The sequence below is a fragment of the Castor canadensis genome, chromosome 3 (genome assembly GCF_047511655.1).
Source record: "Castor canadensis chromosome 3, mCasCan1.hap1v2, whole genome shotgun sequence".
Lineage (NCBI taxonomy): Eukaryota > Metazoa > Chordata > Mammalia > Rodentia > Castoridae > Castor > Castor canadensis.
Genome location: NC_133388.1, coordinates 64,502,360 through 64,520,712, shown reverse-complemented (window position 1 = coordinate 64,520,712; position 18,353 = coordinate 64,502,360). Strand labels below are relative to the sequence as shown.

At 32.3% G+C, this 18,353-nt stretch overlaps 1 non-coding gene across 1 annotated transcript; it reads right to left on the bottom strand.

Annotated features, from left to right (window-relative positions):
- Positions 1-13,896: 13,896 nt before the first annotated feature.
- Trnad-guc (transfer RNA aspartic acid (anticodon GUC)) lies at positions 13,897-13,968 on the bottom strand. Its single transcript has one exon. It is a non-coding gene; the product is annotated as a tRNA-Asp (tRNA).
- Between the last annotated feature and the right edge of the window lie 4,385 nt (positions 13,969-18,353).

Genomic DNA, 18,353 nt, shown 5'->3' with positions numbered 1-18,353 from the left:
ACTGCAAATATATAGAGGATAATTTTCTATAGTTTTTTGAATGAAAAGTTTCTTACTGTAATAAGGAGTGTACTTTTATTAAGCCAACCTTTTTTTTGAGAATAACCGCATTAAAACATGTAGATCTTAAATAGCATGCTTTACTATATTTTACTTAGGTATTGATTTCTTAATTGAAATTTATATTTTAATCTTTTAAAATATTAAATGATGCAATGAAAATCTATGAGATAATATATATAGTTAGAAGTTTTCTAGAAGATTATATATTTGAGGTTGAAATTCTGGGCCATAAAAAAGAAATTCTCAATTTTTAAAGCAATGGTACGAAGTTACCTACTGCCTTAATGTAAAAATTCATATTTTCAAAAACACAGTAAAAAAACATTTCCTTATATGCTGCCAAACTATGTATTTTATTGCCTACATTTTATGTATTTGATGAGTAAAATAGAAATATATATGCAGTATTTAAAAATTATATTTAATTTATGTTAATCTAATATGCTGCATTAGTGAAGAGACAATTTAATAATAGTTTAAAAAACTCCCTTAAATCTTTATTGTAACCTATCCTTGGCTGTCTCTTGTTACTGCCACTAAACAGTGAAATGTTGTTTCTATTCATGGGAACTATTTACTGGACTATAAAGTTGCCTCGTTACACAATGACAATCTCCCTTCACTTCCATACAGGAGTTCAAATAGTAAAGGTCTCTGATAGATAGGAGAACAGAGACAGGAGCAAAGTAGACTGGTCTTTGGGTTTGAAACCTATTTAAAAAGAATCATCAGAATTTTCTAAACTGTGAAACATTCATTAAAATGGAACAGGTCATTTTAATTCCACAGAAACTCAGTTTCTAACTTCGAAATGTCATTAAAATTAACATTGCATGTTTTATTCCAAGTTTCTTTAGATTGTACCCTTAATTTTATTTTCTATAACTAGAAATTCACATGGAGATACTGCCTTCATCAAAAGGCAAAAATAAAACCCAACATATTTTCTTTATAAAAAAAGAAAGAATTATTATATTTATTTGGCATAGAAGGACTTTGGTGAGAACCTATTTTCCCATAAAGCAAGTTAATGGAATGTCATTGAAAAATATTCCGACTTAATTACATGATGGTACATTTGGGAGTCCTTGGAAATAGACTCTTTTGTTTATATTACACATAAAGACATTTTAAATCTAAGACCTTAATTGGGGATTTACATACATTCTTTCTTACTGTGGTTAATAAAAACATTTTGTTTTTTTCTTTCATTTTAATTGCATGTTTTCCTCCTTTGAGCTTCTCTTGGGATTTCACTACATAATAGTATTGGCTCCAATTGACATTTTGTTTGGTGCTTTCTAGACAATGAGGGAAAAAGTAAGGGAGTTTGTTTGGAATTTGGAAAAATAATGAGCAAGCCATCATCATTCATCGGTAGAAGAGAGCGTGCCTCCAGGCACAAGCACACATAATTAGCCTCCAGACCCACTACTCCTTTATCCATTGATCATGGTCCTTTTCTGAGGTTCCCAAGTGATCAATATATGTTGATAAACAGTCCTCAGAATGAGCATTTAATAATGGCAAAAGCATTCAGTACCAGGACTTTAAATATTATTTTTAAATTAAGATGATTCTAAAATGTACAAAGTGATCTCATTCAGTTAAAATTTAAAGTTCACTTCCTTTTAAGGAAGTCAATCTTACTAGACCATTTCTTGTTGTTAAAGACAACCTAATCATAAGTAAAATTCCATGAGGATTATTTTTTTCTCTCATAGCTATTTAAGCAATAATACCTGTGTACTAAATAAAGGTTTACATTGAAAATATTAACTCAATTTTTTGACAATACTGGATTTTGAACTCAGAACCCCATGCTTGTTAGGCAGGTGCTATATCATTTGAGCCATTTCACTAGCCCAACATTGCACATATTAAGAAAAATAATGTTAAAACGTATAGTGATATTTTAAAATAAAATAAAATGGTTGTTAACACAATCTAACTTTTGAAAATACAAAAAATACCTATATTTTTGTTGGTTTTTTAAAATACTCCCACTGGTGACTGATGTACTTAAAGAATTTGCCATATAAAAATGCAAGAAAACAGCAGAGGCTGTTGCAATAAGAAGAAAATAGAACTAGAGAAGCACAAAATCCTCAGAGCAAAATAGTTTATTTTTTGATAGTGGATCAGAAATGTAAGGTAAGTATAAGGTAAATAACTCTGTAATTAAGGGTATGGGGGGAAAATGAAATAATGAAGTAAATGTTTCTACTTATTTTTGACATATTAGTGCTAAAAACTTGGTCAGACACAGGAAAATTAATTATTGTTGTGAGGAGTGTCTAGCTGTATATGCAGCTATAGTGAAGAAAATGATTTTCAGATCTTCCTTTAGCTCAGTGTTTAATTTTGTTCTGTTCCATGACACAGTATAAACTCTTCAGAGACACTGGCCCCATATACAGCTTTATTCTTTCTCTTGATAGTTATTCCCACATGGTACTACTGGGTGTTATATCTATTGTTTCTCCTTTTATCCCACTAGCATATAAACTAATGAAAATAAGGTCTTTTTATTGACCTCATCTACATCTTTCATTCTACAATAATGACACAATATAGAAGACCCAATATGTAAATGCATCACTAAAATTCAAATGTCAAAACTTCCTTTATTTCTAGTAATCAATGAATATGGATCATTTTTCAGACATAGGCCAGAATAACTGGGAAGATTATGGGAACAGTGTGATGTTTGGTTCCCACAGACCAGTGGCTCTGACTCTGGTCTTGGGTGCTTGAGCAGCGAATAACGACATGAACTCGGGGCTGTGGCAGGCAACAATGGCATAGTTTATTTTCTGAAGAGTGTATTTAAGCAGTGCAGAAAAACAGGAAATAGTATGTGGCAGTTCCCAGGTTTCCCTTGACCTCTGTACTAGGATTGGCTGTCACATTGCTATGGCTACGAGTCCAAGTGCAGAACACCATGTTCTCTGGACCAGGTTTTCCCAGTCCCATGCAGAGAGAGAACAGGGGAGTTCTGCAACTATCATTTTGGACTGTTGCAATCTCTCTTAAGGCTGTTGCACAAAAGCTATAGTGACTCTGCTCCTTTCAAAGAGGCTTTGGGGATCCTGAGTGTTTCCCACATTTGGTTGCTGCCATCATTACATCTTTTGAGAAATTATTTGCAAACACATGTATTGTTGGGCAACTCTCCACCTCAGATCCATGTCCTTGCAATTATGTCCTAGTCATCCACTTGCATATTCAATGTCAATACTTCTTTGAATCTATAATAAGAAAATAAAAACCAACTAGATGAGTTTTTCACATAAAATAGCATAATTCACTGAAACTATCCATGTTACTAACATTAACATGAGGTATGTTTTGCTTATACCTAAGAAAAGAAAGTTGCTATATTATACAATTTTCAAATTAGTTGAAGGAAATTATTTTTCTTTTCAGAAGCTTATGCTTTCTCCTAAACATGCATAATTATTTATTACTTAGTAGGAGTAACTATTCAAAAAATATATTCTTAAATGTTTTTTGTGAATATCACAAGTATAAGGTGGGATTATCAAGATATGGGACTACTATATACTATGTATTTTTAAGTTGCTAACAGAGAGAAAATGAATGGGAGAGAGAAAGAAAGAGAGAGTAGAGGAAGATGGGTTTGTATGTAGTCTGTGGTTATGTTTATCTCCAGAAACACCTGGAGCCATAATAGCAAACCTTGCACAAAATAAGCATAAAATGCACTTGGTAGAGATTTATAATTTTCTCATTAACCCTGTAACAACTAGACATTTTTATTGTAATGTATAGATTACTGGTCAGCACTTGATTTGTGTGGTCTCTGAGGCTAGTTTAGGCTATATAACCAATGGAGTATTAAAGATCCCTCAATATATTTGTGTTTTGGATGCCCTGAAACTATGATATGACCCATTTATCTTAGTAGTAGTTTGGTTTATGATTCAAAGATTAAACTGACCCTGTGAAATTGAAAGAAAGCCTTGGAATCTCTGTCTTAATAGATGGCTTGTATAATGGTCATGTTTGCCAGGGTTTTATTTCTCCTTCTGTATTGTATCCTATGTCTTTATCAACGAATTATGTGAGTATACTTTGTGCAGTCTCAGGAGTACTTTCAATTTTCTGACTCTGCCATTGCTTTAGCTGACACAGAGGACAATCTTAAAATGATTCTTCACTCAGTAATTTCCATGACCACTAATGCTTACTTTGGGAGAAAGACGAAGAGCAGTATGATGACTTAGAATTGTTGAAGCCATACTGGCTGGTGAATCAGACTAGTTTGAATTAACTCAAGAGCTGCTGCCACTAAGCAGAAGAAAACATATCGATGAAATTTTCAGCCACAGAAAATAGTTAGAGAATTAAAAATGAAATGGTAAAAAGTGAGGCATTTTGAAGAATTCTATAACTTGACTGTTTGAGAACACAGAAGAGCCCAAGGCTGCTAAGTTGCCCAAGTTACTGTAAAAAACAGTGGCATTTTGTCAAAAAGTGTATGTATGTGCATCTGTTTTATATATAATATTTGGATATAACTCCCACCCCACTGAAATGACTAAAAAGATTACACACACTAAAGAGATAGATATAAAATCAAGAGATATCTAAAACAGAGATACTTATTCAAAATGTGAAGTCATGTTGTGGAGGGAAATAAAAAGTTTTAGGGGGGCCAATGGTCAAATGGACTTAACTCACTAGTGACCAAGGATTATTATCTCTTTCATGAAATACTGATGAATGGAAGTCTAATGTTGGATCTTACTTAGAATCTTCAACTAACAGCAACTTTTCCAAAAATGTGAATACACAAACTAGTCCCTATTCTGTTGAGGTATTTATGGATATGTGAAAATAATCTTAAACAGGGGGATAGTCCAATTTCTCCCTTAGATATTAAGTATAGTAATCTTTGTGGGGCTACACAAATGCTGAGAATTCAAATAACTTTGAATTGATTATGTGAGTACAAATTCCCTTGACTTTGTACTGTTATTATAGGTGACTGTTATTCTATTTTTCTATTCTTTTTTTACTCTTATTCTTGAGAGTGTAAGGTGACTGCCATATTCTTACTAGCTCAACTATCTTGAATGAAGAAAATACATATGATTTTTCAGGAGGAAAGAAACAATTAATATAAAAGTAATGGGAAATCCTTGGGATAAGCGAACATGCATAATAGAATTTTTTAAATTAAAAAAAAAAATTTGTTTGATTTTTTGCATGCAAAGTACTGAACTCAGTGCCCCATGCTCTGTATCACATGAGCTGCACCCTTAGCCCTTGTGTTTTGTATTTTATTTTTGAGATAGGGTCTTTGCTTGGAGTGACCTTGAACTCTCAATTTTCCTGCCTACCTTTCTCAAGTGGCTGTGATTACAAGCATGTACCACCACAGCCAGCTCTGATAATTACTTTTTAAAGATGCAATACATAAGTAGATAAATGGGGCAGCAGTTAAATTTTAAGAGGTCATTGTGAGAGATAAAGTGGTCTAACTATTCCAGTAATTCCTCACTCTTAAGGGACCATGACAGAATTTTCTCAATTTATTCTATTATCAGTTAATTTAAAAAATCTAATGATGATTGTAAATCAAACCCTACAGTCCATTCCTAACCAGTAACTATTAAAACAATGCAAGGAGCATGGATTAGGATTGTGAGTGATATGAAGGCCAGGGTCTGTTGGTGTACATCACAGTATTTGTGACTAATAGTAAGAATTTGCCAAATAGAAACAGGGTTCAACTTTACAAAACTTTCAATAGTTAAAACTGGAGTAATTTGAGCAATAAAATAAATAATGCCATAGATTGTACAAAATGAACATTATTGAGTCCATTTTTGATATAAAAAGGTGGGGTAAAGTAATTAATTGGATGCAAAACCAAATCTTTTAGAATTCCAAAAACTTTATGTAGATATGATTTTCCCAGGATGTAAATCTTATTTCCTTCCCCCATCTTTTTTGCAAGTGGGCTAGATTTGCTGACTTACTTTCAAAGAGAGTAATAGAAACCTAGCAACCACTCCATAACCAAATAAAAAAAGGCTAATACTATAGATATGTCATGTATATATATCACACACTCCTTGATAAAAATGTGACAATAAAAATACTTCAGCTCTGTGGTATATTTTGCAAAAATACGTAATCCCAATTTAATCGTGAGACTAATATGAAACAATCTGAGAATTCAGACATTCTATAGAATACTGGGTAGTCCTCAAGAATATCAAGGTCATGACAAAAGAAAATTGGGACCTATCTCAGACCAAGGGAGATTTGGGAAACCTAACAACTAAATACAATGTGCCAAACTGGATTAGATATTTGAACAGAAAGAGCATATTAGTGGGAAAAAAAAGTTTGGTGGGCTCCAAATGAAGACTGTAATTTTCTTAATAGCAAGTCACCAATGTCCATTTGTTTGTTTGTGTTCTTAAGTTTTGAAAATGTTACCATGGTGATGTAAGTTACTAAAAATTGTGGGGACTGGCTACTTATGTAGCAATTACTTTTAAAAGCTTTACAAATTTCCTTTAAAAGTAAAACAAGCAATAAAAAACTAGAGTACATAGAAACACAAGAATAAGTGTGAGAAACGATTATATAAAGGATATGAAGTCATAGTTATGCAGATGATTAAGTCAAGAGAGCTAATGAACACCATGAGGACTATAATGAATAGTATTGCTTTGTATATTGAAAATGTTCCAAGAAACTGGACTTTAGGTACTTTGAAGACACACACACACACAATCCATCAGTATGTGAGACGATGGGTATATGAATTTGCTTGAAGTTAGTCTCATTTAACTGCATATGTATATCAAAGCATTATATTGTTTATCACAAATGCATACAATAAAAACAAAAAGGGAAAACAACAGTTTTAAGATTGATGCGTGTTATAACATGGATGAAAGAAATAATTCAGCTACAATAGGATAAAAAGTGTATGTTTCCTCTTCTATGATGCTCTGAGAGAGCGTGTTCAGTTGAATGCAATTAGATTTCACCCAAAGGAGATGTTCAGACATTCTGACGGCAGGAGCACAAGTTATAAAGCTTTAGGGAAGCTGTGGAGGAAAGTAAAAATGTACACAAGGGAAGCATTTATGTTCCAGGCATTGAAACTCTTCTTGTAAGGGAAATTTAACATTCTGTTAAGATATACTTCAAGAAGTTAGTGAAATGTAATTACACGACTAATTTCAGAAGTTCACATCATTTCACTTCAGAGATAAGGTGGAATCCTGTTACTTTGCATGTCTGGATAGAATTACATTCAAAGGGAGGAATTAAGATTCAAAAAATAGGAGGAAATGTGTTGAAGAATATAAAAGTAGGGTGAAAAATAATGCGTTTTGTTTGTGATGTGTTTAGTTAGATATTCCTTATTGCATCTAAGTAGAAATATCTATTATGATAAAGTTTTCTGAAGCTCTTTAAATAAAGTTTGGGAATACTGATGTGAAAATTCTCACATCATTTTTCACGGTTAAAGTTATAAGAGTGATTGAAAAGAAAACATGACAATTAGGAGCAAAAAAAGAAAATCCTAACCAGAGTCTTGTAGATCACTAAAATTTTAAGAATGCGTAGAAAATCTTGTACCTCCACATGTGCAGAACTGCTGGGCAGACAGTAGTGCTTGAAGAGCAGTAGACTTTGGAGGGGTATTTGTAGTGGTATCCATGTGGAAAGAATTTAAAAAGGAAAATGTGTCAATAGTGGTGAATGTAAAAAAACTAAGTAAGATAGAGAAGAGATTTGGTGAAAATATCTACAAATTAAGAACTAACTGATGTCCTAAATAAGACCAAAATCCAATGAAAAATCAACAGGAAAAACAATCCTGTCCTAAATTTATTCCTTCATGTGTTGGGGAGAGATTGGAACCTTTAATAATGTATTATTATTTCAAGAAACACAAAGAAATAGAGGGCAAGAGTGATTTGGTAGCCTTTTGTTGCTTTGTTTTATTGTTTTCTTTTAACATGAGAAAGACTTGAAAACAAACAGAATATCAGTGGGGGAAATTAAAGCCATGATGTACAGTGGAGAAGAGAAAAATGACCAAGGGAAAACCCTGGAGATGCTAAGAAGCTGGAGGAGACAAGGTATTGAGAGCATGTAAGGTGGAAGACTAAATCCAGAGCTGGAGAAAGGTGACGTTTCTCTCAATAAATAAAAGAGAAGTCCATAAGAGTACTGCAGCAATGCAAAGCTGTTTCAGGAGGAGTTACTTCCTTAATGTCAATAAATGGTGTTAATTCCAATGCCAAAATGTTACGGTAGTAACGAAAAGATGACATTTTACAGAAATTAGTAGCCTTCTAAAATATTCAATTCAGAAGACAAATACAAATGGGAATATGTAACTAATTTGATGTTGATTAGTTTATTAATCTCTTTAAATATAATCATACACACATATTTACATAATATATTAAAATTATTCTATGAGAGATAAATTGAAGAAAACTGATTTACAGAAATCTCATGCATTCTCACAATAAAACATTATTAGAAATATCATATGTTACGTCCCAGTTTGTTAACTAGTCATTTTTAGTGTAAATTGTATTTTCTTAATTGTTGTAAGTGGAACATGTAGTAAGCTAAATAAATATTAAGGAATTAATACATTACAAAAGGTAAAAATATCACGTTGTAATATTAGATTCTAATTTTTCACTGCATATATGTACTTTTCAAGAGCTGAATATATAATTCTTAAGAGAATAATTTTTAATATTGAAAATAATTGAGTATTTAAACTTAGCCCAAATGATTGGAATTGAAGTATACTCAGTTATTCTAATCCAATATTGATTGGTTAGATGAATGGTTGAAATTCGTTTCTGATTAATATAGTGCAACTGATTTGTGTATTAAATCACTAACAAGAGAAGACAAACTTACAGCAAAAAAGTGCAAGAAATAAAACGAATAAGAAAACTTAAAAATCAGGGCTCTTTTGAAATGCTACAAAGTAATAATTGTATAAAATAATATCCACAGAGAAATGTTAATTTGAAATTTTCAACTGTTGATCGAAACTGTCTTACTATGTGATTTGTAGTGTATGTAGAGAGTGGACTTTTCTCTCAGTGGTAAGATACCTATTTTCAAACTGCAGCAATACAACTTATATTCTAAGGATTCCAGAATCTTAGAATTAGTAGAACTTATTTGTAATAACTTATAGAAAAAATGAAACAAAGATTTTAAAGCTTATTCCTCAAAGGAATAATCACCTATTCTGCATCATTTAATAAATAGAGACCTAATTCATTCATATTTGATTTTGTGAACCACAGTAGATGTTGAACACTTTGTGTTTATTTCACAGATTTTAAAATATTTACAAATTTCAGCTCCTGTTGTATGTCAGACCTTATCAATCACCAATGAGTAGTTAAGACAGGTATTTCAAACATTGTGAATCTACATTAATTTTCTTATTAAAGAAGAGTTTATGTATAATACTGTCAATTGAAATAGAAAATAATAAATGTATATTTTAATTTCATTAAATTCAAATCAAAACTTCATTAGTATATACACATTTTGGAATTCTAATTGTTAAAATTATAGAATAGAAGAAGTTAATGTAATTAACAGATAAATAGTAAGTATGATTTTCATTTTAGTTCTATCAATACAAAAATGTTAAAATTTTTTCACAATCTATAAAAAAGAGCATAAGGGGCAAAAAATTGAAACTTAATTTATCTGTACCTATATCTTGTATCATAATCATTTAAAGAAAAGGACAGCCCCACATAAAAGAAAAACACGAGTTAGTGAAACAATAGTTATATAAAGGAAAACAATTAGATTGATCTTATAGAATTTTATTTTGCTATATTAGATGTTGACTACATCTTCTCCATAATCATTGTTCTGTTACATTAATCATTTTTCCTATTCATCACTCTAATCTACAGACAAATGCTACAATACTATTATTACACACATTGTAGGAGAAATCATGCAGGAATTATATGTATTTAATCATCAAATGTCAGCATGATGTGAATAAAATACTACTAAATCAAGATTACACCACCCCTTTTTTAATCTTTTTTTTTCCCCCTTCATTGTTGTGCTAGGTGGGGGTCTACTGTGGTATTTACAAATGTTCTTACAAAATGTCAAATACACCATATTTTAATTCACCCCCTCCACAGCTCGCCTTTTTATCTTAAAGGATATTACTCAAACATGAAAGATTTTACTAATATATCTTCTTCATGTAAAGCTTAAGGTAATCAATCTATGCTATCAAATAATCCTTAATATAAAATTAGTTTTAAAAGATATGAATTCACAGTTCTAGCTATACTAACTTTCATAATAACTGTCTGAAATTTCTGTCCTGGAAAAAAGCCATTGCAATTTTAATATCACATTATTGGTCAAAAATCATAGATATAGCTCACAAATAGAATAAAAATTCAATGAGAAGTAGTAATACACACAATTAATTTATAATTTTTAATTTTATTCTAAAATGTAAAAAAATTATTTTAAATATTTTTCTAACTGTTATTTCATACAATCCAGAAGATTTTCTTAAAGCTCAAGGTTTAGCAAAATGGACTTCAACAATAGGAAAATCCATCAAAATTTACCTTGCCTAATTTCAATTTAGTTTATGAAAAGAGTTTAGGTCACTTTTCTTCATTTTACAAAATTCAATCAAGATCTTCTGATTATTAGAAATATTTTACTTCAATATTGAAGAGGAACATAAAAAATGTAACAAGTAGTTTTTAAATGCACTTAACTAGCTGTCTCAAGGAAAATATTTTTAAATTTCCCAAACTTCCATATCACCAAATGTTGTGTATAATCATACTTGCTAAGATTCAGATCCCTGAGTACCTTTCCTGATAAGCTACATAAAAATGTTTAGATTAAAGCTAAGCACTATTTTCATATACAGTTGTATCTATGTTAAGGCAAAGTGTACTTATGTTAAGTGGAAGTATTCATTTATATTATGCAGCATTCTAGACACCTATATAGATCTCTGAATGGATTAAATTAAAATATTGTGTTGATGTGGGCTTGAGTGTGTTCACGTGGTATAGCTGCTTTAATGTGATCATCAGTGAAACAAATTATGACCTCGGTGGAAAGAAAGAGGGTATGAGGCAATTTTATGAAAATAAAATAGATGGGTTTTGCAATGGCCTTAAGATGGAGGATAGAAGAAAGCAAATCGAAGTCCCTGCAAAAAGTCTTCCTTGAAACTTGTGTAAGAATTTTAGAGGTAGGGGTACAAAATACTTTTCTTCCTGATGTGTGACATAGAACAGCTATTTCCTTGGAATAAAATGTAATTACATCCCCATGATAACTCTAATATATTTTAAGGCCCATTATGTTTAATTGCCAGAGAAAATACATATTGAGTTAACACTATTTTTCAGGCAACCCATTATTTGTAGTATTATGTATATGAAAAACACCTGCATATTCTGTAGCATTTAGTGGTTACTACACATTTCTTTTTTTGTTTGAATTTTTATCATACAAAAGTTGTACAGGGAATACATTGTGATATTTACATATGTTTCTAAAATGTAACTTAATTGGATTTACCCCCTCCAATGTTCTCTTTCTCCCTTACCCCCCCTTCTTAAAACAGTTCAACAGGTTTCATTTTTCTATTATTACATATGGATACAAAATACATCCACCATATACACCCTCATTCTCCCTTACACCCTCATTCTCCCTTTGCTTGTGCCCACCACCTGCCCACTGGTACCCAGCATTGGAAAAGATTTATTTTTCCCTCTTGCCCTTCATTTTATAAAATTAAATGTATGTCAATAGTCCACGGGGGGTTTGTCTTAGTACTTCAGGTCTGTATATATCGTGCTTTTATCAAATTAAGGCCCTCTCCTCAGTTACTTACTCAATCTCTATCACCATGTTCCCCTAATATTTAATAGCTTCCTGTACAATGCTTTATATTATATTCATATATACTTGGGTTGTTTCAATATTTTTCATTATCTAACATTTTCTTTATCTGTCCCATCTCTTGTAGCCCCCTCAGACAGACTCACTAATAAAATTTTGTTCTTTCAGTCACTAGACACACACACACACACACACACATGCATATATTTTAATAGGTCTAGCTTCCACATATGAGAGAAAACATAAAACCTTTGAGGTTTCTTTTTAATTTTTTTTTATCATTTTTACATTTACTTACATGTGTATACATTATTTGGACCACTCCTCTGCTTCTGGGCAGAACCTGTTCCATTCTCTTGTTTTCAGATTTTGTTGAAGAGAAAACAAGAAAGATAATAAGAAAAACATAGCGTTTTTGCTAGTTGGAGATAAAGATGGTTATAACTGTGCATATATGTATTATAACCTATATTAGTTCATCTCTGCCAGACCCCTTAATTACTTAAGAAAATGTGGTATTTATACACAATGGAGTTTTATCCAGCCACACAAAAGAATGACATTTTGTCATTCACAAGTAAATGGATGGAACTGTAGGACATCATCTTAAGAGAAGTTAATCAGGCTCAGAAGGCCAAAAATTGCATATTCTTTCTCAAATGTGGATTACAGATCTAAAACAAATGGAGAAATATAATTGGACATGGGTCATATACTAAGGGGAGACAAGTATGGGAGGAATAGGGAAAGGGAAGGAAACCTAAATCTTTTTTTTATTATTCATTTATTCACATGTACATACATTGTTTGGGTCATTTCTCCCTTCTGCCCCCCGTCCTCACCCTCTCTCCCCCACCCCCATCGTTTCCAGGCAGAACCTGTCCTGCGCTTTTCTTCAGTTCCATTGAAGGTAGAAATAAGCAATAATAAAAAAGACATAGCATTTTTGCTAGTTGAGATAGGACAGCTGTACAGAGAGATTCCTAGCATTGTTTTCATGTACAAATGTGTTACAACCCAGGTTGATTCATCTTTAACTGATCTTTACATTGGTTCCTGATCCCCTTTTTGTGTTGACCTCTGTGGCTTTAAGGTTTCTGTATTAATTCCTCTAGCGTGGGGACATGAGATGCTTTCATGTTTTGGGTTTTCTATCTAACCCCTTACCTCCCATATATGTTCTCCCCTTGTCATGTAACCCAAGTCCTACAATATTGCTGTTTTTGCCCTAGATCTAAAGACCACAAATGAGGGAGAACATATGATTTTTGGTCTTCTGAGTCTGGCTAACCTCACTCAGTATGATGTTCTCCAGTTCCATCCATTTACTTGCGAATGATAAGATTCCATTTTTCTTCATGGCTGACTAAAATTCCAGTGTGTATAAATACCACATTTTCTTGATCCATTCGTAGGTAGTGGGACATCTTGGTTGTTTCCATAACTTGGCTATTGTGAATAGTGCTGCAATAAACATGGGTGTGCAGGTGCCTCTAGAGTAACATGTGTTGCATTCCTTTGGGTATATCCCCAGGAGTGGGATTGCTGGATCATATGGCAGGTCTATGTTTAGATTTTTAAGAAGCCTCCAAATGTTTTTCCAGAGTTGTGGCACCAGCTTGCATTCCCACCAGCAGTGTACAAAGGTTCCTTTTTTCCCCACATCCTCACCAACACATGTTGTTGGTAGTGTTTTTGATGATGGCTATTCTAATAGGGGTGAGGTGGAATCTTAGTGTGTTATTTATTTATTTACTTATTTATATTTTTTTCCTTTTTCTTTTATTATTCATAAGTGCATACAAGGCTTGGTTCATTTCTCCCCCCACCCCCTCCCTTACCACCCACTCTGCCCAAAAGGGCGGCTGTCTCCCCGTCGGGGAATTGAACCCCGGTCTCCCGCGTGACAGGCGGGGATACTCACCACTATACTAACGAGGATGGCGACTAGTGTGGTTTTGATTTGCATTTCCTTTATGGCCAGAGATCGTGAGCATTTTTTCATGTGTTTTTTGGCCATTTGAATTTTTTCTTTTAAGAAAGTTCTATTTAGTTCAGTTGCCCATATCTTTTTTTTTTTTTTTTGGTGGTACTGGGGTTTGAACTCAGGACCTCATGCTTGCTAGGCAGGCACTCTGCCACTTGAGCCATTCCACCAGCCCCAGTTGCCCATATCTTAATTGGTTCATTGATTTTGGGAGAGTTTAGTTTCTTAAGTTCCCTGTATATTCTGGTTATCAGTCCCTTGTCTGATGCATAGCTAGCAAATATGTTCTCCCACTCTGTGGGTGGTCTCTTTAGTTTAGAGACATTTCTTTTGTTGTGCAGAAGCTTTTTAATTTTATGAAGTCCCAGTTGTCCATTCTTTCTCTTAGTTGCTGAGCTGTTGGGGCTCTATTGAAGAAGTCCTTGCCTATACCTATTAGTTCCAGAGTGTTTCCTGTTCTTTCCTGTGTTAACTTCAGAATTTCAGGTCTGATATTAAGGACCTTGATCCATTTTGAGTTGATACTATTGCAGGATGATAGACATGGATCTTGTTTTCATTTCTTACAGATGGATAAGCACTTTTCCCAGCAGCATTTGTTGAAGAGGCTGTCTTTTCTCCATCGTATTTTTTTGACCCTTTTGTCAACAATAAGGTGGGTATAGCTGTGTGGATTCACATCCAGGTCCTCTATTCTGTTCTACTGTCTTCATGTCTGTTTTTGTGCCAATTCCATGCTGTTTTTATTGCTATTGTTTTGTAATATAGTTTGAAGTTGAATTTTGTGATACTGCCAGCATTGCTCTTTTTGCTGAGTATTACCTTGGCTATTTGTGGTCTCTTGTGTATCCAAATGAAATTTAGGGTAGATTTTTCAATCTCTGTGATGAAAGTCATTGGGATTTTGATGGGAATTGCATTAAACATGAAGATTGCTTTTGGTAGTATAGCCATTTTTACTATGTTGATTCTTCCAATCCATGAGCATGGGAGATCTTTCCATTTTCTGTAGTCTTCCTTGATATCTTAATTCAGTGGTTTGTAATTCTCCTTATAGAGTTCATTCACATCTTTTGTTAAGTTTACCCATAGGTATTTGATTTTTTTTTTTGAGGCTATTGTAAATGGAATTGAGGAAGCCTAAATCTTGAATGTGGTTGATGTGCTCACTGTAGAAGAGTGAATATAGGAATCTTAAACTGGCAGAGGCCACTATGTGAAGAGGACCTTTGAATCTTTGAGCAGCTTACTTTGCTTAACATGAAATTCTCCAGTTCCGTCCATTTGCCTGCAAAAAACATAATTTCATTCTACTTTATGGATGAATAAAACTCCATTGTGTATATATATCACATTTTCTTTATCCATTTACTAGTTGTGTGGCATCTGTGTTGCTTCCACATTCTGTAGCATGTAGTTGTTGCTACACATTTCTTATATTTCTTTCTTTCTTTTTCCCAATTAATAAAAATCAAATTTTGCTCCCTAGATAAAATTACTTTCTTTTACTCTTAAGAACATTTGGAAAACAAATGTCATAGTTCTGGCTAATTAGATATTTGCAGAAAATCTTGGTGATAAATGTATATAAACATACATGCATACATATAGACACATATGTATTATGCAGGCCGTGTATGAATGTATGCCCATATCTATTATCTATCATTTATCTATTTATCCTACATTACTTTATTGAAGCTTATTCACATGTAGTAAAAATGCAAAGTAATTCATAAAATTATTGTTTTGTTAATTTTTGCCTTAAAGAACAAACTGTGTTTTTTGATAAGCCACTATGCTTCAGTACCATTTCCTCTCTAAAATCAAGAACTACATTCTTTAAACAAATCTTTAGTATAAATTTTACACTTGCTTAATGTGTAATTTAAGAGTTCATTATAGTCCTATCAAAATTGTGTACAGCACTATTTGTCTAGTTAGGTTCTCCTAAGATTTGAAATAAATATTTTCCTCTTACAATGTTGTGGAATCTTTGGAATGAATAGAAGATCATAAGTAATCTAAACTATTGCATGAGATACTGGCAATTTCCAAATCTCTTATACAGTCTTCATGAATCTGTCAGTACATAAAAATACAGTGCTGACGTGTTCAATTGGCATTGTAATTTTGTTAACCTCTGAAATTAATCCAATCAGATATAAACAACAATTATTTTGCATGTTAAAATAATTAACATTATTTCCTTATTCTTCCCACTTGGTGTGCATCACTGAAATTCCAAGTAGATAACAATGTAATATTTTGAATAGATACTGTTTTTCCTACTTTTTGATATTTTCTTATATGTTTCTCATCTGTTAGAGATACCTACATTGTCTGTAGGAGAAATGTGATTATTAGAACAAGAATGCTAAGGGAAAGATTTGTTTAATACTAATCTTTATGATTGAGAAAAAGCTCCTGAGGCCATATCAAAAGCAACAAACTCTGTGGGTCAAATTACTTGGGGCAGGTAATCATCCCTGAGTTCTCTGATTGCTGTAGAGAATAAATTTTGACAGAGGCCGGATGTAAGGATACTTTAGATAATAGAATACTTTGAAGAAGTTACTCCTGGTGATTAGAAATAGTATATCCCAGTGATAGTGTAGCATTGTCATATGTGTGGAACTGTACATGTGAAAACATACATACACATACACACACACACACTCCATGCTCCTCACTATTTTTAGTCCATACAGGTGAAAGTTGACATCAGAGAACATAACTGAATTATATTGAATACTTTACTTATTTGCTTTATTTGTATGAAAGAATCTTAACTGGATATTTTCTCTGCTATTTATTTATTTATTAATATACTTATTTATTCAATCATTGATTTTCGTGGGTAGGTCCTCATAAGTGCTCTACCACTAAGCTACCTCCTAAGTTCTGTTTTCTACATTTTAAATGAAAATTTGATATTTATAGAGTAAACAAAACTAATTTTACCATGTCTGCATATCAGCCTTTTATTTGTGTGTATTTTCTTTCAGAATTTTACCTAAGTAGTTTGACTACATTTACTAAACTATTTCTTTAATATATGTAGGTCATGTTTTTAGTTTTCATCACCATTCATCAACAAAAATTGTCTCCAAAATTTTTCAAGAACTTCCAAACACCATAAAACTTTTAAAAATGAATAAAATTTCCTCACCATGTACCCCAAAGCTTATCAAAACCACATGATTAGCAGCTAGCCCTGCTTTGGTTTATGATTTTTCCTCTAAAGGCATATACAAATTCTATTTATAATGATATTAAACTTAAAAATGTGATTACTGCTACACAGTAGCACAGCAGAACATTCACTCTGTAGCAGTAAGATTGTGAGTAGTTTGCTTTTAATGGATGAAAATGATATTTTTAGACATTTCTACATAAATCATAAACAATTTAAAAGGAAAATTCTAAAATTGTGGAAACCACCTGCTGAATACTGGACTCACATGTTTATTTTTCCTTTTAATCAATGTGTATCATGTAATGTGAAGAGAATTTAAAAATTCATGGATCATAAATTATCATAATTTTCTTGTTGGTGTGCCTCTGAGCAGTAGTGTGCTGACTATAGATGTAATAGAATAATTCTTGGTCATGCTCCAAGAAAATCATTTGTCTCAATTTAATATTTTGGAAAAAAATTTCAATAATTTTAATTGCAACTTAATATAATTTATACCATAACATCATATATCAGATTCAACAATTTCTGTACCATAATATATTTTCCATTGTTTCAAAAAGAACTGAGACAATAACTACAATATATATCCTTTATTATGGTTTACAGTTCAGTTTTACTAATGACACATGAACTAGATTTTGACAAAATGTGCAATCTAATTTTTCTCATTCTTACATGCATATTTTAACATGTGTATAATATGTTTGTAGAAATATGTATGTATACATATCTAAATAAGTATGTTTATGTATAAACATATGTAAATATTTAAATATGCATTTATTACTATAGACACTTTACTTGCTAAATTCCTATTTTTCCAAGAAAATTTTGTTAAATAGGTAGCATTTGCACTTGTGCTGGGACTAACTAATAGATTGAAATCAAGTCATTTATTGAAAAGTTACTACATAATCTTTTATGGATGTATCAGCTACCAAAATCTTTGCTCAGATGACTAGGAGTAAAGACAGCAGATTTTAGTGTTTACTCAGCTTTTAATGGGATGCAGTATTTCAGTAGTGTGATCCTCTAGGTAAGATCATGTACATTTTTTCATCCAAGATTGGTAAATGTCTGATGATTTAAACACTATGTATACCATTTACTTCTCTGAGACAATGATGTTTGTCCCTG